This window comes from Mustela nivalis (assembly GCF_964662115.1).
Source record: "Mustela nivalis genome assembly, chromosome: X".
NCBI classification, from domain to species: Eukaryota; Metazoa; Chordata; class Mammalia; order Carnivora; family Mustelidae; genus Mustela; species Mustela nivalis.
The window spans coordinates 74,639,417-74,666,170 of record NC_139040.1 but is presented as its reverse complement, the minus strand read 5'-3'; positions in this window follow the sequence as shown (position 1 = coordinate 74,666,170).

Below are 26,754 nucleotides of genomic sequence, written 5' to 3'. Positions count from 1 at the left end.
TTTGAATTCTTGAGGAATCTCCACACTGTTTTCCAAAGTGGCTGCACCAACTTGCATTCCCACCAACAGTGTAAGAGGATTCCCCTTTCTCCACATCCTCTCCAACACATGTTGTTTCCTGTCTTGCTAATTTTGGACATTCTAACTGGTATAAGGTGGTATCTCAATGTGGTTTTAATTTGAATCTCCTTGAAGGCTAGTGATGATGAACATTTTCTCATGTGTCGGTTACCTATTTGTATGTCTTGATTGGAGAAGTGTCTGTTCATATCTTCTGCTCATTTTTTGAAATGATTATCTGCTTTGTGTGTATTCAGTTTGAGAAGTTCTTTATAGATCCTGGATATCAACCTTTGGTCTGTGCTGTCATTTGCAAATATCTTCTCCCATTCCTTGGGTTGCCCCGTTGTTTTGTTGAGTGTTTCCTTTGATGTGCAGAAGCTTTTGATCTTGATGAAGTCCCAAAAGTTCATTTTTGCTTTTGTTTACTTTGCGTTTGGAGACATATCTTGAAAGAAGTTGCTGTGGCTGATATTGAAGAGGTTACTTCCTATGTTCTCCTCTAGGATTCCGATGGATTCCTGTCTTATGTTGAGGTCTTTTATCCATTTCTAGTTTATCTTTGTGAATGGTGTAAGGAAATGGTCCAGTCTCATTCCTCGACATATAGCTGTCTAATTTTCCCAGCACCATTTTTTGAAGAGACTGTCTTATTTCCACTGTATATTTTTTTCCCACTTTGTCGAAGATTCTTTGACCATAGAGTTGAGGGTCCATATCTGGGCTCTCTACTCTGTTCCACTGGTCTGTGTGTCAGTTTTTATACTATTAGCATGCTGTCTTGGTGATCACAGCTTTGTAGTAAAGCTTGAAATCAGGTAATGTGATGCCCCCAGTTTTATTTTAGTTTTTCAACATTTCCTTAGCAATTCAGGGTCTCCTCTGATTCCATAAAAATTTTAAGATTATTTACTTCAGCTCTTTGGAAAAAAAAACAACTGGTGGAATTTTGATCGGAATGGCATTAAAAGTATAGATTGCTCTCGAGAGTAGAGACATTTTCTTTTCTTTTCTTTTTTATAAACATATAATATATTTTTATCCCCAGGGGTAAGGGTCTGTGAATCGCCCTGTTTACACACTTCACAGCACTCACCAAAGCACATACCCTCCCCAATGTCCATAATCCCACCCCCCTTCTCCCAACCCCCCTCCCCCCAGCAACCTTCAGTTTGTTTTGTGAGATTAAGAGTCACTTATGGTTTGTCTCCCTCCCAATCCCATCTTGTTTCATTGATTCTTCTCCTACCCACTTAAGCCCCCATGTTGCATCCCCACTTCCTCATATCAGGGAGATCATATGATAGTTGCCTTTCTCTGCTTGACATATTTCGCTAAGCATGATACCCTCTAGTTCCATCCACGTTGTCGCAAATGGCAAGATTTCATTTCTTTTGATGGCTGCATAGTATTCCATTGTGTATATATACTACTTCTTTATCCATTCATCTGTTGATGGACATCTAGGTTCTTTCCATAGTTTGGCTATTGTGGACATTGCTGCTATAAACATTTGGGTGCACGTGCCCCTTCGAATCACTGCGTTTGTATCTTTAGTGTAAATACCCAATAGTGCAATTGCTGGGTCATAGGGCAGTTCTATTTTCAACATTCTGAGGAACCTCCATGCTGTTTTCCAGAGTGGCTGCACCAGCTTGCATTCCCACCAACAGTGTAGGAGGGTTCCCCTTTCTCTGCACCCTCGCCAGCATCTGTCATTTCCTGACTTGTTGATTTTAGCCATTCTGACTGGTGTGAGGTGATATCTCATTGTGGTTTTGATTTGTATTTCCCTGATTCCCAGTGATATGGAGCACTCTTTCATTTGTCTGTTGGCCATCTGGATGTCTTCTTTGCAGAAATGTCTGTTCATTTCCTCTGCCCATTTGTTGATTGGATTATTTGTTCTTTGGGTGTTGAGTTTGCTAAGTTCTTTATAGATTCTGGACACTAGTCCTTTATCTGATATGTCGTTTGCAAATATCTTCTCCCATTCTGTCAGTTGCCTTTTGGTTTTGTTAACTGTTTCCTTTGCTGTGCAAAAGCTTTTGATCTTGATAAAATCCCAATAGTTCATTTTTGCCCTTGCTTCCCTTGCCTTTGGTGATGTTCCTAGGAAGATGTTGCTGCGGCTGAGGTCGAAGAGGTTGCTGCCCGTGTTCTCCTCAAGGATTTTGATGGATTCCTTTCGCACATTGAGGTCCTCCATCCATTTCGAGTCTATTTTCGTGTGTGGTGTAAGGAAATGGTCCAATTTCATTTTTTGCATGTGGCTGTCCAATTTCCCAACACCATTTGTTGAAGACTCTGTCTTTTTTCCATTGGACATTCTTTCCTGCTTTGTCGAAGTTAACCATAGAGTGGAGGGTCTATTTCTGGGCTCTCTATTCTGTTCCATTGATCTATGTGTCTGTTTTTGTGCCAGTACCATGCTGTCTTGATGATGACAGCTTTGTAATAGAGCTTGAAGTCCGGAATTATGATGCCACCAACTATGGCTTTTTTTTCAATATCCTTTTGGCTATTCGAGGTCTTTTCTGGTTCTATATAAATTTTAGAATTATTTGTTCCATTTCTTTGAAAAAGATGGTTGGTACTTTGATAGGAATTGCATTAAATGTGTAGATTGCTTTAGGTAGCATAGACATTTTCACAATATTTATTCTTCTAATCCAGGAGCATGGAACATTTTTCCATTTCTTAGTGTCTTCCTCAATTTCTTTCATGCGTACTTTATAGTTTTCTGAGTATAGATTCTGTGCCTCTTTGGTTAGGTTTATTCCTAGGTATCTTATGGTTTTGGGTGCAATTGTAAATGGGATGGACTCCTTAAGTTCTCATTCTTCTGTCTTGCTGTTGGTGTAGAGAAATGCAACTGATTTCTGTGCATTGATTTTATATCCTGACACTTTTCTGAATTCCTGTACAAGTTCTAGCAATTTTCTTTGGAGGCTTTTGGCTTTTCCGCATATAGTATCATATCATCTGCGAAGAGTGATAATTTGACTTCTTCTTTGCCTATTTGGATGCCTTTAATTTCCTTTTGTTGTCTGATTGCTGAGGCTGGGACTTCTCTTACTATGTTGAATAGCAGTGGTGATAATGGACATTCCTGCCGTGTTCTTGACGTTAGCGGAAAAGCTTTCAGTTTTTCCCCTTTGAGAATGATATTTGCGGAGGGTTTTTCATAAAGGGCTTTGATGATATTGAGGTATGTGCTCTCTATCCCTACACTTTGAGGAGTTTTGATCAGGAAGGGATGCTTACGTTGTCAAATGCTTTTTCAGCACCTATTGACAATATAATATGGTTCTTGTTCTTTCTTTTTTGATGTGTTGTATCACATTCATTGATTTGCGGATGTTGCACCAACCTTGCAGCCCTGGAATAAATCCCACTTGGTGGTGAAGAATCCTTTTAATGTACTGTTGAATCCTATTGGCTAGTATTTTGGTGAGAATTTTCACATCTGTGTTCATCAAGGATATTGGTCCGTAGCTCTCTTTTTTAATGGGATCCTTACTGGTTTTGGGATCAAGGTGATGCTGGCCTCATAAAATGAGTTTGGAAGTTTTCCTTCCATTTCTATTTTTTGGAACAGTTACAGGATAATAGGAATTAGTTCTTCTTTAAATGTTTGGTAGAATTCCCCCGGGAAGCCGTCTGGCCCTGGGCTTTTGTTTGTTTGGAGACTTTTAATGACTGTTTCAATCTCGTTACTGGTTATGAGTCTGTTCAGGTTTTTTATTTCTTCCTGGTTCAGTTGTGGTAGTTTATATGTTTCTAGGAATGTATCCATTTCTTCCAGATTGTCAAATTTGTTGGTGTCGAGTTGCACATAGTATATTCTTATAATAGTTTGTATTTCTTTGGGGTTAGTTGTGATCTCTCCTCTTTCATTCATGATTTTATTTATTTGAGTCCTTTCTCTTTTCTTTTTGATAAGTCTGGCCAGGGGCTTATCAATTTTATTAATTCTTTCAAAGAACCAGCTCCTAGTTTCATTGATTGCTCTATTGTTTTTTTGGTTTCTATTTCATTGATTTCTGCTCTGATCTTTATGATTTCTCTTCTGCTGGGCTTAGGGTTTCTTTCTTGTACTTTCTCCAGCTCCTTTAGGTGTAGGGTTAGGTTGTGTACCTGAGACCTTTCTTGTTTCTTGAGAAAGGCTTGTCCCGCTATATATTTTCCTCTCCGGACTGCCTTTGTTGTGTTCCACAGATTTTGAACCATTGTATTTTTATTATCATTTGTTTCCATGATTTTTTTCAATTCTTCTTTAATTTCACAGTTGACCCATTCATTCTTTAAAAGGATGCTGTTTAGTCTCCATGTATTTGGGCTCTTTCCAAACTTCCTCTTGTGGTTGAGTTCTAGCTTCAGTGCACTGTATTCTGAAAATATGCAGGGAATGATCCCAATCTTTTGATGCCTGTTGAGTCCTGATTTAGGACCGATGATGTGATCTATCCTGGAGAATGTTCCATGTGCACTAGAGAAGAATGTGCATTCTGTTTCTTTGGGATGAAATGCTCTGAATATATCTGTGATGTCCATCTGGTCCAGTGTGTCGTTTAAGGCCTTTATTTCCTTGCTGATCGTTTGCTTGGATGATCTGTCCATTTCAGTGAGGGGAGTGTTAAACTCCCCTACTATTATTGTATTATTGTTGACGTGTTTCTTTGTTTTTTTATTATTTGGTTTATATAGTTGGCTGCTCCCACGTTTGGGGCATAGATATTTAAAATTGCTAGATCTTTTTGTTGGACAGACCCTTTGAGCATGATATAGTGTCCTTCCTTATCTCTTATTATAGTCTTTGGCTTAAAATCTAATTGATCTGATATAAGGATTGCCACTCCCGCTTTCTTCTGATGTCCATTAGCATGGTAAATTCTTTCCCAACCCCTCACTTTAAATCTGGAGGTGTCTTCGGGCTTAAAATGAGTTTCTTGTAGGCAACATGTAGAAGGTTTTTTTTTTTTTTTTATCCATTCTGATTCCCTGTGTCTTTTGATTGGGGGCATTTAGCCCATTAACATTCAGGGTAACTATTTAGAGATATGAATTTAGTGCCATTGTATTGCCTGTATGGTGACTGTTACTGTATATGGTCTCTGTTCCTTTCTGATCTACCACTTGTAGGCTCTCTCTTTGCTTAGAGGACCCCTTTCAATATTTCCTGTAGAGCTGGTTTGGTGTTTGCAAATTCTTTCAGTTTCTGTTTGTCCTGGAAGCTTTTAACCTCTCCTTCTATTTTCAATGATAGCCTAGCTGGATATAGTATTCTTGGCTGCATGTTTTTCTTGTTTAGTGTTCTGAATATATCATGCCAGTTCTTTCTGGCCTGCCAGGTCTCTGTGGATAAGTCAGCTGCCAATTTAATATTTTTACCATTGTATGATACAGACTTCTTTTCCTGGGGTGCTTTCAGGATTTTCTCTTTGTCACTAAGACTTGTAAATTTTACTATTAGGAGACAGGGTGTGGGCCTCTTCTTATTGATTTTGAGGGGCATTCTCTGAACCTCCTGAATTTTGATGCTTGTTCCCTTTGCCATATTGGGGAATTTTTCCCCAATAATTCTCTCCAGTATACCTTCTGCTCCTCTCTCTCTTTCTTCTTCTTCTGGAATCCCAATTATTCTAATGTTGTTTCATCTTATGGTGTCACTTATTACTTGAATTCTCCCCTTGTTGTCCAGTAGCTGTTTGTCCCTCTTTTGCTCAGCTTCTTTATTCTCTGTCATTTGGTCTTCTATATTGCTAACTCTTTCTTCTGCCTCACTTATCCTAGCAGTTAGAGCCTCCATATTTGTTTGCACGTCATTAATAGCTTTTTTTTTATTTCATCTTGGTTAGATTTTAGTTCTTTTATTTCTCCAGAAAGGGCTTTTATATCTCCCGAGGGGGTTTCTCTATTATCTTCCATGCTTTTTTCGAGCCTGGCTAGAACCTTGAGAATTGTCATTCTGAACTCTAGATCTGACATATTACCAATGTCTGTATTGATTAGGTCCCTAGCCTTTGGTACTGCCTCTTGTTCTCTTTGTTGTGGTGAATTTTTCTGCCTTGTCATTTTGTCCAGATAAGAGTATATGAAGGAGCAAGTAATATACTAAAAGGGTGGCAACAACCCCAGGAAAATATGCTTTAACCAAAACAGAAGAGATTCCAAATCATGAGGGGGGGAAAAAGATAATAAAACTAGGTTCAGAAAGAAAGAAAGAAAAAGAAAAAAAAAGAATTTGAAAAAGAAAATGAATAAAGAAAAGTATAAAAAGAATAAAATATATATATTAGATAAACTAGTTAAAAAACGTTAAAAAAGAAAAGCGTAAAATTTAAAAAAATTTTAGCAGAATAAGAGAAAAAAATGAAAAAGAAAAAAAAAATTAAAGTAACTGCAAGACTAAAAAATCACAGGGAGAAAGTCACGAGTTCCGTGCTTTGCTTTCTCCTCCTCTGGAATTCTGCTGTTCTCCTTGGTATTGAAACTGCACTCCTTGGTACGTGAACTTGGTCTTGGCTGGATTTCTTTTTGATCTTCTGGGGGAGGGGCTTCTTGTACTGATTCTCAAGTGTCTTTGCCCCAGGCGGAATTGCACTGCCCTTACCAGGGCCTGGGCTGAGTAATCTTCTTGGGTTTGCTTTCAGGAGCTTTTGTTCCCTGAGCACTTTTCATAGAGTTCAGGAGGACGGGAATACCAATGCCAGCCTCCTGGTCTCCGGCCCAGAGGAGCCACGAACCGGGGCCCCACTCCCGAGTGCGCCCTCAGAGAACAGCGCTCAGTAACTCCCATCTGCCTGACCTCCCGCCGCACTCCGAGCTCACCGAGCCTGTGACCAGTTCAAGGTAACACCGAGCTGTGAGCTTACTGTCAGCTCTGTCTCTGTAGTTGGCTTCCCCATTCCAATACTCGCAAGCTCTGCGACACTCAGACACCCCCGATCCTTCTGTGACCCTTCGGGACCTGAGGCCACGCTGACCCCACGTGGGCTTCGCCCCAGTTTAGCCTCTGGAGCGATGTCCCTCAGTGGAACAGACTTTTAAAAGTCCTGATTTTGTGCTCCATTACTCCGCTGCTTGCCAGGAGCCAGCCCCTCCCCCCGGGGTCTATCTTCTCATCACTTTTGATTCACATCTCTGCCAGTCCTTCCTTTCAGAAAGTGGTTGTTTTTCTGTTTCTAGAATTGCTGTTCTTCTCTTCGGTCTGCTGATGGATTTGCAGGTGCTTGCAATCTTTAGATAAGCTATCTAGCTGATCTCCTGCTAGCTGAATTAGTCTCAGCCTGCTACTTCTCCGCCACCTTGACTCCTCCCCAGTAGAGACATTTTAACAATGTTTATTCTTCCAATTGGAGATCATGAATTATCTTTCATCTTTTTGCGTCTTCTTCAATATATTTCATGAGTGCTCTGTAGTTCCTCGAGTACAGATCATTTACCTCTTTGGTTAGGTTTATTCCAAGGTATCTTATGGTTCTTGGTGCTGTAGTAAATGGAATTAATTCTCTAATTTCCCTTTCTGTATTTTCACTGTTAGTGTATAAGAAAGCCACTGATTGGTATGCCTGGGTGGCTCAGTTGGTTAAGCGTCTGTCTTCAGCTCAGGTCATGATCCCAGCATCCTGGGATCGAATCCCACATCAGGCTCCTTGCTCCGCAGGGAGCCTGTTTCTCCCTCTGACTCTGCCTGCCACTCTGCCTCCCTGTAGTCTATCTTGCTGACAAATAAATAAAATCTTAAAAAAAAAAAAAGAAAGCCGCTGATTTCTGTACATTGACTTTGTATCCTGCCACGTTATTGAATTGCTGTATGAGTTCTAGTAGTTTGGGGGTAGAGTCTTTTCAGTTTTCCATATGAAGAATCATGTCATCTGCAAAGTGAGAGAGTTTGACTTTTTCATTGACAATTTGGATACCTTCTATTTCTCTTTGTTGTCTGATTGCTATTGCTAGGACTTCTAATACTACTTTGAACAAGAGTGGCGAGAGTGGTCATCCTTGTCGTGTTTTTGATCCCAACGGGAAGGCTGTGAGCTTCTTCCCATTGAGAATGATAATTGCTGTGGGTCTTTCATAGATAGATTTTGTGAAGTTCAAGAATGTTCCCTCTATCCCTATACTTTGAAGCATTTTAATCAGGAATGGATGCTGGGTTTTGTCAAATGCTTTTTATACCTCAATTGAGAATACCATGTGGTACTTCTCTCTTATCTTATTGATTTGTTCTATCACATTGATTGATTTGCGAATGTAGAACCATACCTGTAACCCAGGGATGAATCCCACCTGCTCATGGTGGATAATCTTAATGTGCTGTTGTATCCTCTTTGCTAGGAACTTGGTGAGAATCTTAGCATCCATACTCATAAGTGATACGGTCTGAAATTTTCCTTTTTGGTGGGGTCTTTACCTGGTTTGGGGATCAGGGTAATGCTGGCTTCATGAAAACAGTTTGGAAATTTTCCTTCTGCTTCAATTTCTTGAAACAGCTTCGGGAGAGTAGGTATTATTTCTTCTTCAAAAGTTTGGTAGAATTCCCCAGGGAATCTGTAAGGTACTTGGCTCTTGTTTTTTGGGAGGTTTTTGATCACTGCTTCAATCTCGTTACTAGATATTGATCTATTCATGTTGTCCATTTCTTCCTCATTCAATTCTGGGAGTTTATAGTTTTCCAGGAAATCATCCATTTCATCTAGGTTGCTGAACTTATTGGCATATAACTGTTGATAATAACTTCTGATGGTTGTTTCTACTTCCTTGGTGTTACTTGTGATCTCTCCCTTTTCATACATAATTTTATTAATTTGAGCTTTCTCTCTTTTCTTTTGGATTAGTGTGTCCAATGGCTTATCGATCTTATTGATTCTTTAAAAAAAAAGCAGCTTTTAGTTTCATTGATATGTTCTACTGTATCTCTAGTTTCTACCTCATTGATCTCAGCTCTAATCTTGATTATTTCCCTTCTTGTGTGTGGAGTTGGTTTGATTTGTTGTAGATTCTCCAGTTCTTTAAGGTGTAGAGGCAGTTGGTGTATTCTGGATTTTTCAATTTTTTTGAGGGAGACTTGGATGGCTATGCATTTCCCCCTTAGAACTGCCTTTGCTGTATCCCATAGGTTTTGGACTAAAGTGTCTTCATTCTCTTTGGCTTCCATGAATTGTTTAAGTTCGTCTTTGTTTCCCTGGTTGATCCAAGCATTCTTAAGCAAGGTGGCCTTTAGCTTCCAGGTGTTTGAGTTCCTTCCAAACTTTTCCTTGTGGTTGAGCTGCAGTTTCAAAGCACTGTGATCTGAGAATATGCAGAGAATAATTTCAGTATTTTGGTATCTGTTGAGTCCTGATTTGTGACCCAGCATGTGGTCTATTCTGGAGAAAGTTCCACATACACTTGAGAAGAATGAGCATTCTGTTGTTTTAGGGTGGTATGTTCTGTATATATCTATGAGGTCCATCTGGTCCAATGTGTCATTCCATGCTCTTGTTTCTTTATTGATTTTCTGCTTGGATGATCTTTCTATTACTGAGACAGGCGTGTTAAGATCTCCTACTTAATGTATTCATATCAATATGACTCTTTATCTTGATTAACGCTTTTCTTATGTGATTGGCTGCTCCCATATTGGGGACATAGATATTTACAATTGTTAGATCATCTTGGTGGATAGTCCCTTTAAGAATTATGTAGTGTCCTTCTGTTTCTCTGACTACAGTCTTTAACGTCTAATTTATCTGATATGAGAATCACTACCCTGGCCTTTTTTTGAGGCCCATTGGCATGAAAGATGCTTCTCCATCCCTTCACTTTCAGTCTGGGTGTATCCTTAGGTTCAAAATGGGTCTCTTGTAGACAACATATGGATGGGTCCTGTCATTTTATCCAATCTGCAACCCTGTGTCATTTTATGGACACATTTAGGTCATTCACATGGAGTGTGATTATTGATAGATACGTTTTTATTGACATCGTGTTACCCTTGAAGTCTTTCTTTCTGTAGATTGTCTCTATATTTCTGTTCAATGATATTCTTGGGACTTTTTCTCCTTTGTCGAACCCTCCTTAATATTTCCGGCAGTGTCGGCTTTGTGGTCACATACTCTTTTAAGTCTTGCCGGTCTTGGAAACTCTTTATCTCTCCATCCATTTTGAATGTCAGTCTTTCTGGATAAAGTATTCTTGGCTGCATGTTCTTCTCATTTAGTGCCCTGAATATATCTTGCCAGCCCTTTCTGGATTGCCAGGTCTCTGTGGACAGGTCTGACGTTATTCTGATGAGCTTTCCTCTGTACATAAGGAGCTTCTTTGTACTAGCTGCCTTCAAGAGGGCCTGCCTCCAATTATAGTTCTTCATTCTTACTATTAGGTGTCTCGAGGGATTTCAAAAATCTGTAATCTTGGGGGGAAACTGTTCTGCCTCTAGGACATGAACGCTGGTTCCATTCACGACATTGGGAAAATTTTCATGGAGAACTTGTTTCACTATATCTTCCAGACTTCTTTATTTATCCTCCCCTTCAGGGATTCCAATCATTCTGATGTTGGAACGTTTCATGGCATCATTTATTTCCCTGATTCTGCTTTCATGGCTTCTAAGCTGTTTGTTCCAGGCTTCCTCCTGATCCTTTCTCTCTATCTGTTTGTCCTCCAGATCACTAATTCTATCTTCTGTCTCAGTTATCCTAGCTTTTAGAGAATTTAGATTAGATTGAAACTCATTGAGAGCATTGTGACCATCATCCCTGGTGGCTTTCAGTTGTGCCCTAATCAATTCCCTTTGGTCATCCATGGCTTTCTCCAACCTAGCTATTGCCTGGATAATTGTTAGCCTGAATTCCCTTTCTGACATATTGTCTATGTCGATATCGATTAGCTCTGTTGCAGAAGGCCCACCCTCTGAATTTTTCCTCTATTGGGCATTTTGGTGAGAAATGGCTGAACGGATGTAGCTGGATGTATCAATCATGGCTCAGTCAAGAATGCTTCTGAGCAATTAGGGGTCCCCACCCAAATGAGAGAAAAAAGAATAGAAAAGGAAAAAAAGAGAGAGATAGAGAGAGACAGGGAAAAAAGGGAAGAAAAAAGAGAAGGCTCATCTCAAATGGGCCCCAAGGTAAGAGTGATAAAGTATACAAACAAAAACAGACAAGCAAAAAGACTGGTAAATGTATATGACAAGGGAAAGAAAAAAATATACATATATATATGCAAAAAAAAAAAAAAGAAAAGAAAAAAAAAGAACCCTGTCAAAAAGAACCGCAATTATAAGATTTATATACTTTCAGGACAAACACAAATACACAGAAACACTGGCAGAAGAAAAAGATGGGTTAGTGGTTATAAATTCTTAGTGTGGGCGAGGAAGATTATTTTGATTCTTCCTGGATGTATCTTGATATTTTTGTTAAAGGACTCAGGTTTCCTAAGATATGGGGGATTAAAAATTGGTTTATTGGGGCGCCTGGGTGGCTCAGTGGGTTAAGGCCTCTGCCTTCGGCTCAGGTCATGATTGAGCTCGGGTCCTGGGATCGAGCCCCGCATCGGGTTCTCTGTTCAGTGGGGAGCCTGCTTCCTCCTCTCTCTCTCTCTCTCTCTCTCTGCCTGCCTCTCTGCCTACTTGTGTTCTGTCAAATAAATAAATAAAATCTTTTTTAAAAAATTGGTTTACCTATAGAGGTAGCATTGATTGGGGAAAGGGGATTACCTTGAAGTTTAACTCTATATGAATATTTAAAAATAAGAATAAAAAATAGAATAAACTAAACTAAACTAAAATTTTTTAAAAAATTTAAAAATAGAAAAGCAAAAGAAGATCACAGGTATATGTATCAAAAAGTTCTGGTTAAAAGGTTATTATGGAATTTGATGTACTGGACATCTCACTGTGATGGTAAATAGGTTAAAAATTATCGATATAATATTTTTAAAAAATGAACCAGAATAGTGTGAACGAATGAAAAATAAAAGTTGTATCTATGAAGTAGTGGTGGTCTTTTTTTTTCTTTCTTTTTCTTTTTTTTTCCTGGTTGGTTTTCTGGGGGAGGGGACTGCCATGTGGGTTCTCAGGCATTGTTCCCTGAGTTAAGTCCTCAGGGGTGGACTCTGAGGAATCCGGTTTTTCAGGCTTTTGTTCTCTGGGGGTTTTTATGTTTGTTTCTTCTCACCTTGACAGTTTTTATGGTTTTTGTAGGTTTAGAGGAAAGCAAACTGCACCCTGAGCTCCCTCTCAGAGAGAAGCATCACTCCTGGGTGCTGCAGGGCACATAAGTTCCGCCTCAGCCCCTGGCAGAGCACGTTCTGAGTCGCGGTCCCTGGGACACAGGGACTCCTGCTTGTACCCCAAATCATGACAGTGATGGCTGTCTGGGCAGCTCTGGACCATCAGAGAGATTCCAAGCAGCAATCGCACACTGAGATTTTCCCACTGGCCTTGGCTGGGAGTGCCTGGTCTTTCCGGGTCCAAGAGTGCTGGGCTGGCACCTTCACGTACCTCTCTCAGGGGAGGGTGTGGGGCACATGCGTCTCAGGCTCTGATAGGAGGGCACGGCGCTTACATGGAGAGTGCCAAAAGGCTGTGCTTCTGCCAGCTGGTGAGGCTCCCAGCCCCTCATGGGTGCCGGACCCCACCTGTTCTCAGGTGTGCTGGCGGCTCAGGGACCAAGACCTGGCTTCTCCGCCGCACTCTCTCTGGCTCAGCACCAGGGGTGGCTGTCCTAGGTCCAAGGACTTAAGCCCTTGTCCCTAACCACCCCATTTCCCACAATTTCCTCCCCGCAATCCTTTGCTCTTTTTGAGTGCTTTCAACCAGACTCCAAGTTAATGCTGGTCTTCAGTCACAGGGCTCTCATATTGGGGTATGACTTTCCAATTGGTCGCCTCTGGTGGCTCCCTCCCACTTTTGTTTATCTTCCCATATCAGTCCGACATTCCTACTCCAGTTTACCTGCCCACTGGCATCTTCTGCCCCTGTAGAGATCCAGACATGTATAATTCTGATCTCAGGCTGATTTTATGGGTGATCGGAGTTCTTTGGTAAGTAATCAGCTCACTTTAGGGTACAGGTTGAAATGGTGCCTCCTCCTACTTTCCCACCATCTTGTCTCCCTTCGTGGTTTACTTCTTAATAGAGATATGATCCTATTTCCACTAGAGCTGAAGCTTTACAGCTCTCTATGGTAAGTGGACTTGGTATATGGGGGTTTGTGATGGTCTTCTGGGAGGGGTGCTGTTCCTCTGACTCTCAGGCACATTTGCACTACTAATAAAACACCTGCAGAGTGAAGGGTACTATAGGTTGGTATAAGCAGCTCTAGCCTTCACTGGGGGTGCTGTGATGTTCATTGAAGTCCATCTTCAGTCTGATGTCAGGTGATTGGCAGGGGATAAAAAAAATGGGGTCAGCCCACTCTCTCTTCCCTGGAGAGGAGAGTTCATATCCACTGCTGTCCTGATGCCCTCACAGAGGAGTGAACAATCTCCCCTCATGTGTCCCTGTCATCCCTCAGTTCACAGTCTTCACTCTGTCTGTGTCTGGGTCATATGCACAACCAGTGGTGTAGTGCTCCCAGCTTTTATTTCAGGCATGCAGGCATAAGTTTCAATACTACAAATTTCAGGGCCTGTATCCACACTGATCCCCAAGCGGAGGTCTTGCCATGCTGTGGGTGGTGCTGTTTTGTCCCAGAAGAGCAGTCTTATGAACATGCAGGGTCTTGGTTTATGTTAAATCATAGCAAAAATGTGGCATCCAGGTTAATTGGCCTCATCAGGTGCCTCTCTCTCTATGCTAATGAAAGGGAAGTGCAATGGCACCTGCTGGCTCTTTTGTCTGCTGAGAGGCGGTGCCACCTCTCTCAAATGCACTCCAGGAAGGGGAACTATCTCTCCCAGTATGACCCAAGGGATCCTCAGACCATGCTGTCTGCTCCTGGGCTTCTGCCCTATTTCTTCACAGGAGTATCTCTAGACCCTCCACGCTCCACCGTGGCAATTGCATTACTTTCTAAAACTTCAGACTTTGAGCTTTGCAATAATCAGCTCCTCTTGTTTTCCAAGTCAGTTGTCTTGGGCAAGTGTTAATCCCCTGTAGATTGTGTGCTGTCTTTCTCTCTCTTTTCATGATCAGTCCTCCCTCCCCTCCCCAGCACTTGTGGTTCTTTTCTTTCCCAAATCGTGTCTCCACGCCTTCTACCTTCCATGATATGGCCTCTTTTCTCCCTCTAATTGTGCAGTTTGCTCTCTCAGTCCTCAGTTTGATTTCTTTGGTGTTCAGAATGATTTCATAATTTATCTAGCTGTATTCAAGAGAGGGGCAAGGATAGGGTCATCCTACCACTCTGACATCTTAATCTCAACATTTCAGGAGTTGGAGTTTAGAGTAAAGCACAGCAAAAAGCTTGGGTCCAGATTAGCGCCATCAGCAGGTGTCTCTCTCCCTATGCGTAAGGGGCAGGGGATTGTAATGGTGCCAGCAGGCTCTTTTGTCCCCAGAGAGGCAATGACACCTCTTCCAGATGCACTTCAAGGAGAAATCATCTCTCCCAGTGCATCTCAAGGGATCTTCAGATTCTGCCTTCTGCTCCAGGACCTCTGCCTTCCGCCATAGCAGAACTGCAGTGCTCACCAGGCTCAACACCAGCCACAGCATGGACTTCTAAAATTCATTTTTGAGACACAGTTTGGGGGAGAAGGAAGCCACAAGTTCTGGTTGTTAACAACTCATAATAATTAGCCCCTCTCTTTTTACCAGTCAGTGATTTTGGGGAAGTGTTTTCTTTGTGCGATAACCTGTGCACTACTGTCTGTCTATCTCATGCCTCTCTGTGATCAGGGCTCCCTCCTTCTGTATCCCCCAACCCTACAAACCTCTTCTCCCCTGAATCATGTCTGCACACCTTCTACCTTCCACAATGTGGCCTCTTTTCTCCCTCTAGTTGTGCGGTTTGTTCTCTCAGTTCTCAGATTGATTTATTGAGTGTTCACATGATTTGATATTTATCTGTGTTTGTGAGACAAGAAAAGCATAGGGTCACCCTACTATGGCATCATTTTAACTCCCACCTGAAATTTTAGCACTATTATTTAGCACTACCAATTTATTAAATTTTAGCACTAGAGTTGAGAATTATTTGACCATATATATAAAGGTATATTTCTAGTCACTTTATTTTATTGCACTGGTGTATATGCCTATCTTTATGCCACATTGTTTTTGTTTTTTAATTACTGTAGCTTTCTGTAAGTTTTGAAATCAGGAAGTGTGAAATATCCAGTTTGTTTTGTTTGACTTTTCAAGATGGTTTTGTCTATTGGATGATTCTTGAAATTCCATATGGATTTTGGATGGATTTTTTTCTCTTTCTGAAAAAAAAATCCTCTGGAATTTTGATGAGAATTGCCTTGAAGCTGTGGATTACTTTGGACGGTATAAACATTTAATAAAATTAATTATTCCCATCCCTGAATATAAATGTCTTTCCATTTTTGTCTAATCTCTTTCATAAATCTTTTATAGTTTTCAGTGTACTTTTCTTTGGCCTTCTTTATTAAATTTATTCCTAGTTATCTTATTATTATATATGCTTTTGTAAATGGAATTATTTTCTAATTTTCTTTTTTTGTTGTTTATTATTAGCATATAGAAATGCAACTGATTTTTGCATGTTGATTTTGTATTCTGCAATTTCACTGAGTTCACTTACTAGTTCTAACACTTTTATATTTTATCTATTTTCTCTTTATATATGTAACACCTTTATTTAAATTGAACTAAGGTTGACATAGCATAAAATTAACCATTTTAAAATGAACAGTTGTGTGGCATTTACTACATTCACAATGTTGTACAACCATCACCTCAGTCTAGTTCCAAAACATTTTCATACCCCAAAAGGAAGCCCTGGACCTAATAAGCAGTTGTTGGGGTTGGGGATGGGTTAGCATGATTGTGGGGATTAAGGAGGGCACATATTGCATGGAGCATTGGGTGTGGTGCACTGGGTTTGGTGCATAAACAATAAGTCTTGGAACACTAAAAAAATAAAAACATTTTATCTATTTTTTAAGATACATTTATTTATTTATTCATTAGAAAGAAACAGAGAAAAAGAGAGAGACAACGAGTAAAGGGGAGTAGAAGAGGGAGAGAAAGAAGTAGACTTTATGCTAAGAAGGGAGTCTGATGCAGGACTAGATCCCAGGACCCTGAAATCATTACCCAAGCCAAAGGCAGATGCTTAAACCACTGAACCACACAGGTGCCCCTATATTTTATCTATTTCATAGCTTTATGTCTTCAAACATAGATAACTGATATTTTCTAATTCTTCCATTGCAATTTGGATCCCTTTTGTTTCTTCATTCTTGTGTAGTTGTTCTGACTAGCACTTCCAGTATTACATTTAATAGAAATGGCATAAGCAAACATTACTGCCTTGTTCTGCTTTGGGGGAAATGTTTTCACTATTCATATGGTGTTAGATGTGGATTTTTCCCACATTTTTCATACATTTTAATGTTCACATAAATTTTTCTTTCATGTTGCTAATGTGCTATATTATATTGATCGGTTTTAGTATCCTGAACCATTCTTGCATTCCAGGACTAAATTGCACTTGATGTGATGTATAATACTTTGAAGATGTTACTGAATTCTTTTTGCTTATATTTTGTTGAGGTCATTTGCTTCAATATTCAAAAGAGATATTGGCCTGTACTTTTCTCAGAGTGTCTTGGGCTTTACTAACAAGGTAATTCTGTCACCAAGGAAATGCTGAAAAATAAAAACAGAGCTGGGGGCACACATAGCCTGATTTCAAGCTATATTACAAAGCTGTGATCACTAAGACGACATGGTACTCGCACAAAAACGGACACATAGACCAGGGGAACAGAATGGAGAACCCAGACATGGACTATCAACTCTATGGTCAACTAATCAAGAAAAAATCTCCAATGAAGATATGACAGTCTCTTCAATAAATGGTGCTGGGGAAAATGGACAGCTATTTATAGAAGAATGAAATTCAACCATTTTTTAACACCATACACAAGATAAATTCAAATGGAAGAAAGACCTCAATGTGAGACAAGAGTCCATCAAAATCCTAGAGGAGAACATAGGCAATAACCTTTTTGACATTGGCCACACCAACTTTCAAAATACGTCTCTAAAGGCAAAAGAAACAAAAACAAAAATGAGCTTTTGGGACTTCATCAAGATCAAAAGCTTCTGTACAGCAAAGAAAACAGTCAACAAAACTAAGAGACAACCCATGGAATGGGAGAAGATATCTGCAAATGACATTACAGATAACAGGCTGATATCCAAGATCTATAAAAAACTTTTTCTCAAACTCAACACTCTAAAAAGAGATAACCAAGTCAAAAAGTGGTCAGAAGACATGAACAGACACTTCTCCACAGAAGACATACAAATGGCTAACAGACACATGAAAAAATGAAAAAATGCTCAACATTATTAACAACCAGGGACATTCAAATCAGAACCCCATTGAGGAGCACCTGGTTGACTCAGTAGTTAAGCATCTGCTTTTGGCTCAGGTCATGATCCCAGGGCCCTGCGATCAAGACCCACATAGGACTCCCTGCTCAGTGGGAAGCCTACTTCTCCCTCTCCCAATCCCCTTGCTTGTGCTCACTCTCTCTCTCTGTGTCAAATAAATAAATAAAATCTTTAAAAAAACACTGAAATACCACCTTACACCAGTTAGAATAAAAAAAAAATTAACAAGGGAGGAAACAACAAATGTTGGTGAGGATGTGGAGAAAGGCGAACCCTCTTACACTGTTGGTGGAAATGCAAGCTGGTAGAGCCACTTTGGAAAGTATGGAGGTTCATCAAAAAAGTTAAAAATAGAGCTACCCTATGACTTAGCAATTGCACTACTGGATATTTATCCCAATGATATAGACATAGTGAAAAGAAAGGGCACATGCATCCCAATGTTCATAGCAGCAATGCCCCCAGTAACCCAACTGTGGAAGAGCTGAGATGCCCTTCAGCAGATGAATGGATAAAGAAGATGTGGTACATATATACAATAGAATATTAATCAGCCATCAAAAAAGATGAATACCCAACTTTCACATCAACATGGATGGAACTGGAGGGGACTATTCTAAGTGAAATAAGTCAAGAAGAGAAAGTCAATTATTATAAGGTTTCACTCATTTGAGCAACATAAAGAATAACATGGAGGATATTAGGAAAAGGAAGAGGAAAACAAAGGGGGGAAATTGGAGGGGGAGATAAACCATGAGAGACTATGGACACTGAGAAACAAACTGAAAGTATTGGTGTTGGGGGGAGATGGGAGAGCCCAGTGATGGGCATTAAGGATGGCACATATTGCGTGGAGCACTGGGTGTTAAACACAAACAACGAATCGTGGAACACTACATCAAAAACTAATGATGACTAACATAACACAATAAAACAAAAACAAGTAAATGTTTGTTACAATCCACCAATGATGCCATCTGGTAGTGGATTTTCTTTGTTGGGAGGTTTTTGATTACTGATTAAGTATCCTTATGAGGTACAAATCTATAAAAACTTATTCATGATTCATTCTTGGTAGGTTGGGGGTTTTTATGAATTTGTTAATTTCATCTAAGTCATCCAAGATTTTTATAGTATTTTTATAGTATTCTCTTTTTTTGTTCATAGTATTCTTTTATAAGCCTTAATTCTGTAAAATTATTAATAATATCTACTCTCATTTCTAATGTATGTTATTTGAGTATTCTCTTTTTTTCTTAATAAATCTAACTAAGGATATGTGAGTTTTGTTGATCATTTCATAGAACAAGTTCTTGGTTTTGTTCATTTCCTTTATTATTTTCTATTTTATTTATTAAAGTTCCAATTTTTATTTCCTTACTTCTTATAGCTTTGGATTATTTTTTCCTGGTAAGCTGATCATTTTTTAATTATATAATGTTCTTTTTTACCTCTCATAACAGTTTTTGACTTTGTCTACTTTGATACTAGTTTGTTACTTTGTTTCTTTTGGTTACTATTTGCCTCTTATTCCATCCTTTTTCAGCTTAAGCATGTCCCTAGATCTAAGTCTCTGGTTGACAATGTACACTTATATTATGGTGATTTTTTTTTCTTTATAGATAGATTCAACCTACATACGTCTTTATTGGGGAGTTTAATTTATTTACAATTAAAGTAATTATTGTTGCTGAGAAGCTTATTGCAATTTTGTTGTTGCCTGTGTTTATAGTTTTATTGTTCCTCATTTTCTCCACTACTACCTTCCTTTGTGTTTAGTTGCTTTTTTGTAGTTACACATTTCATTTCCCTTCTCAATGAATTTGGTATATCTTCCATGTATATTTTCTTTGTGGTTGGTTACCATAAGGATTACATAAAACAGCTTATTGTTATAATAATTTCAAATTTATAGCAATTTAACTTCCAATGTATATAGCAGCTACACTTACAGTTCTGTCTCCCTTACTTTATGTTAGTGATGCCGCAAAGTACCTCTTTATACAATGTGTACCCATTGACATAGATGTATAATTATTTTTAGTTTTTTATCTTTTAAATCAGTGGAAAACAAAAAGGGGTGAGTCACAAACCAAATTAGAATAGTACTGGTTTTTATATTTGTCAATATATTTACCTTACTTAGAGAACTTTATTTTTTTGTATGACTTTGAGCTTCTCTCTAGCACTTTTTCATTTCAACTTGAAAGACTCCATTTTTTGTATGGCAGGTCTTGTAGTAAAAAGTGGTTGCTTGTAAATACCATAATTCCCTTAAGAGTCACTCTTCCCAGCTTCTTGGGGCCTTAGCTTTTATATTCTATTCCTCTACCAGCATTTTCTTATCCCCATTGTCTGTGGCTCTGTAAAAACCACAAAGCAATGTTCGTTGCTTCCCATGGCCTTTCATAGCCCGATATCTGATTTCCATGTTAAAAAACACAGAGACCAATCCTCCAGACAACACTCCGATAGGTTACAACATTGAAGAATAGGTCCACTCTGCTCTCTGTCTTTAGCAAATAACTGCTTCCTTCAATCAACCTAGGCTGGGAGGAAGTGGCTCAAGGGTGAGTAAAATTGCCACAAAATAGCTCTTTCCTGTGGCTTTTCCTTAATTGGGCATATGGTTGGGTGCTGCAGATATTTTTCTGACTTCTAGAACTCATATAGTCATTTGTTCAGTCTCTAGTTGTTGTTTTAATTTTTTTTTCTTATAGAACTTGTGGGTTTGGATCATCCTAGACCACAGTCTTGCTTTGAATTTTATCTCTCACTTTAAAAAAATATTTTATTTATTTATTTGACACACAGACTTACACTTGTGAGTAGGCAGCGAGGCAGGTAGAGACAGAGGAAGAAGGCAGAGGTTTAATCCACTGAGCCACCCAGGCACCCTCTTTTTCACTTTTTAATAATTTCACTGATACAGAACTTCAGATTGGTGGTTTTCTTCTTTCAATACTTTATACATTTACTGTCTTTGTGCTTGCATTGTTTTAAAGAGAACTTTGATGTAATTATTATCCATGATTTGTTAGAGGTATGGCCTTTTTTTTTCCTTTCAGGAATTTCTCTTTGATTTTATGCATTTTAAATATGATATACATAGGTATAGACTTTTCTAGCACTTAATCATAGCATTCTCTGAGATTTCTAGATCTGTGGTTTAGTGTCTATCATTAATTGTGGGAAATTCTCATTCATTATTGCTTCAAATATTACTTGTTTCTTTCTCTCTTCCTTCTATTTCTGGTATTCTGCTTATACCTATGTTATGGCTTTTGTCCCACTGTTCTTGGTTATTTTGTTATGTATTTTTTTTGGTCTCTCTTTACATTTCAATTTTGAAGAGTTCTACTGATGTTTCTTCCACTCATTTATTCTCTTCTTGGCTGTGTCCAGTCTAGTAATGTGCACACCAAGGCATTCTTCATTTCTATCATTTCTTTTACACCCTTCCTTAGAATTTCCATTTCCTATCTGTTCTTGCATGTTGTCCATTTTTTCATTAGCACCCTTAGTATATTAGTCACAGTTCTTTTAAATCCCAAGTCTGACAATTCCTTCTCTGCCATATCCAGGTATAGTTCTGAAGCTTGTTTGTCTCTACAAACTGTTTTTATTTCAGTATGCATGTAATTTTTTGAAAGACAGAAATGTTATTCTGGGTAAAGGGAAAAGGCAAATAGTTCTTTAGTGTGAGGTTTTGTATTTATGTTGCTAAGGGTTAGGCTAAGTTGCTATTTCTTGTAAGTGTCAGTGAGTAAAATTTCCACTAATGTTATTGTTTTTGTCTTTTCTGTTGTTATTGGTCTTTCTAGAAATTGTTTAATATATGTGCTGCTGAAGCGAGCACTCTAGAAATTGTTTAAGTAAAGTCTATGATGTTCAGTTCTTTCAATTGTATTCCCATTATTACACAGGAGTCTGACTGATGTGGTGATACAGTATGAGGGAGGGATTCCGAGAGTATTCTGTTAACCTATGCTTAGGTCTCAGTGTGTTAAGGTGTTTCTGCTCAATGGCTGTAACTTTTAGAAGTACTTTTCATTTCCCTCCCTACCCCCACAAGTTGACACAGGAAGGTTAGTACTGTATGGTAACTAACATAACATAATCAAAAATAAAAAAAATAAACAAAAATTTTTAAAAAGGAAGGCTAGAGGAGACTGGAGTTGGGTGTTTCCCGTCTCCCAGCTTAGTTATGTTCTGGTAAAATCTCAGTCAGTTAGATCCTGGGGAACATTTCTTCTGAGGGCAAGCCTTCTTAAAAAGAACAAAATTCTTTGATTGTATTTTAAAACATGCTTCCTGCAGGAAGCATGAAGGGATTTTCCTCCATTATCTACTCTGAGAAACTGTTAGGGCTCCTGGTGGTAAAACATAAAATTGCGGAGTTACTCCTAAGATTGGGTATAGTTAGAGGGTTCTTTTTTTTCCCCTTCACTCTTAAACTTCTGCACACAGAGTCTCCAGTAATTCTTCAATTAAATTTTAAGTTTTCCTACCTGGTACTGGTTCCCATGAAAGTTTTGCTTGTGGGTTTCTGCTCTGATAAACTGTGATTCCTCTGTATCTGCCTGTCTTTCTAATTTGGGGGAAAGTAGTTTACCCTGTGATCTCAATTCTCTGATGGATCTTTTTAAAAACCTGTGGATTTTCAGGGGTTTTTTTTCAGCTCTTTTCTTGTTCATTGGATGGAAGTAATGTGCTTCAGGCTCCTTACATGCTGGGACAGAAACACAAATTCCTTCAGTGTGTTTTAAAATGTCCTTTGAGACTTCCTGTTTGTTACATGGATTGTGTAAAAGTGCATTTATTAATACCAGTGTTCAGAAATTTTTACTGTTATTGTTCTATTATTGATTTCTAGTTTCATTACACTATGATAAAAACACACACTGTGTATGATTACAATTCTTTTAAATTTGTTGAGTTTGTTTTGTGGTCCAGGATTTTTTTTTTTTTCTTTTCGGATATATGTTCTCTGAGAACTTGAAAAGAATATGTATTCTACTGTTGTAGAATGGAGTGCTCAATATGTGTCAATCAGATCCTGTTAGTTGATTGTATTTTTCAGAACTATATTCTTGGTGAATTTCTGCCTAGCAATTTTATCAGTTGCTGAAAGCTAGAACTGCAGTTCCTAACTATTATTTTGTTATTACTCCTTTCATGTCTATCCGTTTTTATTTTATGTAGTTTGAATTTCTTTTGTTTGGTTTGTACACATTTAGGGTAATTATGTCTTTCTGATGAATGAATCCTATAGTCATTATATTATATCCCTTTTTATAGTAATTTTCTTTGTTATAAAGTATACTTTACTATATTAACATAGCTAATACTTTTTTCCCCATCCTTTTTTTTCAATCTACCTATGTTGAATTTGAAGTGTTTTTTAATATGCAAGTTTGCATTTTTAATTCCATTCTTCTAATCTCTGTCTTTGATTGATATGTTCAGACCATTTACATTTAAGGTAATTGTTGAAATGTTAGGGCTTAAGTAGGCCATTTTATTATTTCTCTGTATTTCCTTTGGTTCTTATTCATGGCTTCCCATGGGTTACTTGCACATTTTTTAGATTTCATCTTGATTTATTTATAGTGCTTGCAAGTGTACCTTGTTATATAATTTTGTGGTGGTTTTCTGGGTACTAAAATATATATAATATTAACATTTTATCACTCTGTAAAGTGTGAAAACTTTACTTCTATTTAGGTTCTTTATCCTCCAGTTTTTTTGAATAGTATTGTCATGTATTAGATGGTGTTATAGTTTTTGTTTCACTTGTCAAATATAATTTATAAACTCCTAAGGAGAATAGTTTATATATAGTACCCATGTTTCTGCTTTCTATTGCTCTTTCTTTCTTCCTGATGCCCCAGTATTCCTTTATTTCTTTATTTTTGTTGAATAAATGTATTTAGCCAGTCTTTAAGAATAGGTCTGCAAGCAACAAATTCTTTGTTTTCCTTTATCTGGGGATATTTTATTATGCATTCCTGAAAGAAAGTTTCATTGCCTTTGGAATTTTGCAGTTTAGAGTATTTTCTCTCAGCAGTTGGTGAATGTTCTTCTTTCTGGTTTCTATGTATTTATATAAAAAAATCACATTTACTTGAATTAGTAGTCTACTATAAAATCCTATAGATAATGTGCCACTTCTCTCTGGCTGTTTTCAATATTTTTTTATCTTCAGTTTTCAGAAGTTTAATTATGTGTCCAGGAATGAATTTGTTTGGGCTTATATAATTTGGGTTCTGCTCAGCTTCTTAAATCTATAGATTTGCATCTTTTACTAAATTGGGGACATTAATTTATTCAAATACTCTTTCATTTTCCACTCTATCTTTTCCTTCTCTGATTTAAGAGATGTAAATGTTTTCTTTTCTTTGATTTAATTTAATTTTAATTTATTTTCAGTGCTCCAAAATTCATTGCTTTTGCACCACACCCAGTGCTCTATGCAATACATGCCCTCCATAATACCCACTACCAGGCCCACCCAACACTCTATGCTCTCCCCTCCAAAACCCTCAGTTTGTTTCACAGAGTCCACAGTCTCTCATGGTTTGTCTCCCCCTCCGATTTCCCCCAATTCAATTCTCTCCATCTCCCAGTGTGTTATTTCTTATGCCCCACAAGCAAATGAAACCATATGATCATTGGCTCTCTTTGTGTGACTTATTTCATTTAGCATAATCTCTTCCAGTCCCATCCATGTTGATATAAAAGTTGGGTATTCATCCTTTCTGATAGAAGCACAATATTCCATTGTATATACGGACCATATCTTCTTTATCCATTTGTCCATTGAAGGGCATCTTGGTTCTTGCCACTATTTGGAGACTGTGGCCATTGTTGCTAAGAACATTGGGGGTACAGATGACCCTTCTTTTTACTACATCTGTATGTTTGGAGTAAATACCCAATAGTGCAATTGCAGGGTCATAGGGTAGCTCTGTTTTTAATTTCTTAAGGAATCTCCACACTGTTCTCCAAAGTGGCTGTACCAACTTGCATTCCCACCAGCAGTATAAGAATGTTCCTCTTTCTCCACAGCCTCTCCAACACTTTTTGTTTGCAGTCTTGTTTATTTTGGCCATTATAATTGGTGTAAGGTGGTATCTCAATGTGCTTTACATTTGAATCTCCCTGATGGCTACTGATGAAGAACATTTTTTCTTCATGTGTTTATTAGCCATATGTATTTCTTCATTAGAGAAGTGTCTGTTCATGTTCATGTTTTCTGCCCATTTTTGACATGATTATCTGTTTTGTGTATGTTGAGTTTGAGGAGTTCTTTATAGATCTAGGATATCAGCCCTTTGTCTATAGTGTCATTTGTGAATATCTTCTCACATTCCATGTGTTGCCTCTTTGATTTGTTGACTGCTTTCTTTGCTGTGAAGAAGCTTTTGATTTTGATGAAGTCCCAAAAGTTCATTTTTATTTTTGTTTCCTTTGCCTTTGGAGACATATCTTGAAAGAAGTTGCTGTGGCTGATGTTGAAGAGGTTACTGCCTATGTTCTCCTCAAGGATTCTGACATATTCCTGCCTCACGTTGAGTTCTTTTATCCATTTCAAGCTTATCTTTGTGTATGATATAAGAGAATAGATGAGTTTCACTCTTCTACATATAGCTGTCCAATTTTACCAGCACCATTTATCGAAAAGACTGTCTTTTTTTTCCCCACTGGATATCTTTTCCTGCTTTGTCAAAGATTATTATTTGGACATAGAGTTGAGGGTCCATATCTGGACCCTCTAGTCTGTTCAACTGGTCTATGTGCCTGTTTATTTTTTAAAAAATATTTATTTGACAGAGATTACAAGTAGGCAGAGAGGCAGTCAGAGAGGGGGGAGGGAGCAGGCTCACAGCAGAACAGAGAGCCAGATGCAGGGCTTGATCCCAGGACTGAGATTCTGACCTCAGCAGAAGGCAGAGGCTTAACCCACTGAGCCACCAAGGCGCCCTTATGTGTCTGTTTTGTGTCAGTACCATCCTGTTGTGGTGATCACAGCTTTGTAGTAAAGTTTGAAATCAGACCACATCATGCTCCCAGTTTTGTTTTTCTCTTTAAATATTTTCTAAGCAATTAAGGACCTCTCTTGATTCCACACAAATTTTAGGATTGTTAGTTCCATCTCTTTGAAAAATGCCAGTGGAATTTTGATTGGGATGCAATTGAAAGTGTAGATTGCTCTAGGAAGTATAGACATTTTAATAATGTTTATTCTTCCAATCCATAAGCAAGGAATGCTTTTCCATCTTTTTGTCTTCTTCAAATTCTTTCCCGTGTGTTCTGTAGCACCTCGAGTACAGGTCCTTTACCTCTTTGTTGAGGTTTATCACAAGGTAGCTTATGGTCCTTGGGGCTATAGTAAATGAAACGAATTCTCTAATTTCCCTTTCTGTATTTTCATTGTTAGTGTATAAGAAAGCAACTGATTTCTGGGCATTGACTTTGTATCCTGCCACATTACTGAATTGCTGTATGAGTTCTAGTAGTCTGGGGGTGGAGTCTTTTGGGTTTTCCATATAAAGTATCATGTCATCTGCGAAGAGAGAGAGTTTGACTTCTTCATTGCCAATCTGAATACCTTTTATTTCTCTTTGTTGTCTGGTGCCATTGCTAGGACTTCTAATACGATGTTGAACAAGAGTGGTGAGAATGGGCATCCTTGTCATGTTAGGTATCTCAAATGGAAGGCTGTGAGCTTTTTCCCATTGTGGATGATATTTGCTGTGGGTTTTTCCATAGATAGATTTTATAAAGTTGAGGAATGTTCCCTCTATCCCTATACTTTGAAGAGTTTTAATCAGGAACAGATGCTGTAACTTGTCAAATGCTTTTCTGCATCAATTGAGAGGATCATGTGGTTCTTTTCTCTTCTCTTACTGATTTGTTCTACCACATTGATTGATTTGGGAATGTTGAACCATCCTTGCAACTGAGGGAAGAATTCCACCTGGTCATGGTGAATAATCCTATTAATGTGTTGGATTCTACTTGCTAGGATCTTACTGAGAATGTTAGCATCCATATTCATCAGGGATATTGATCTGAAATTCTCCTTTTTGGTCGGGTTTTTGCCTGGTTTGGGGATCAGGGTAATACTGGCTTCATTAATAAAGTCTGGATGTTTTCCTTCT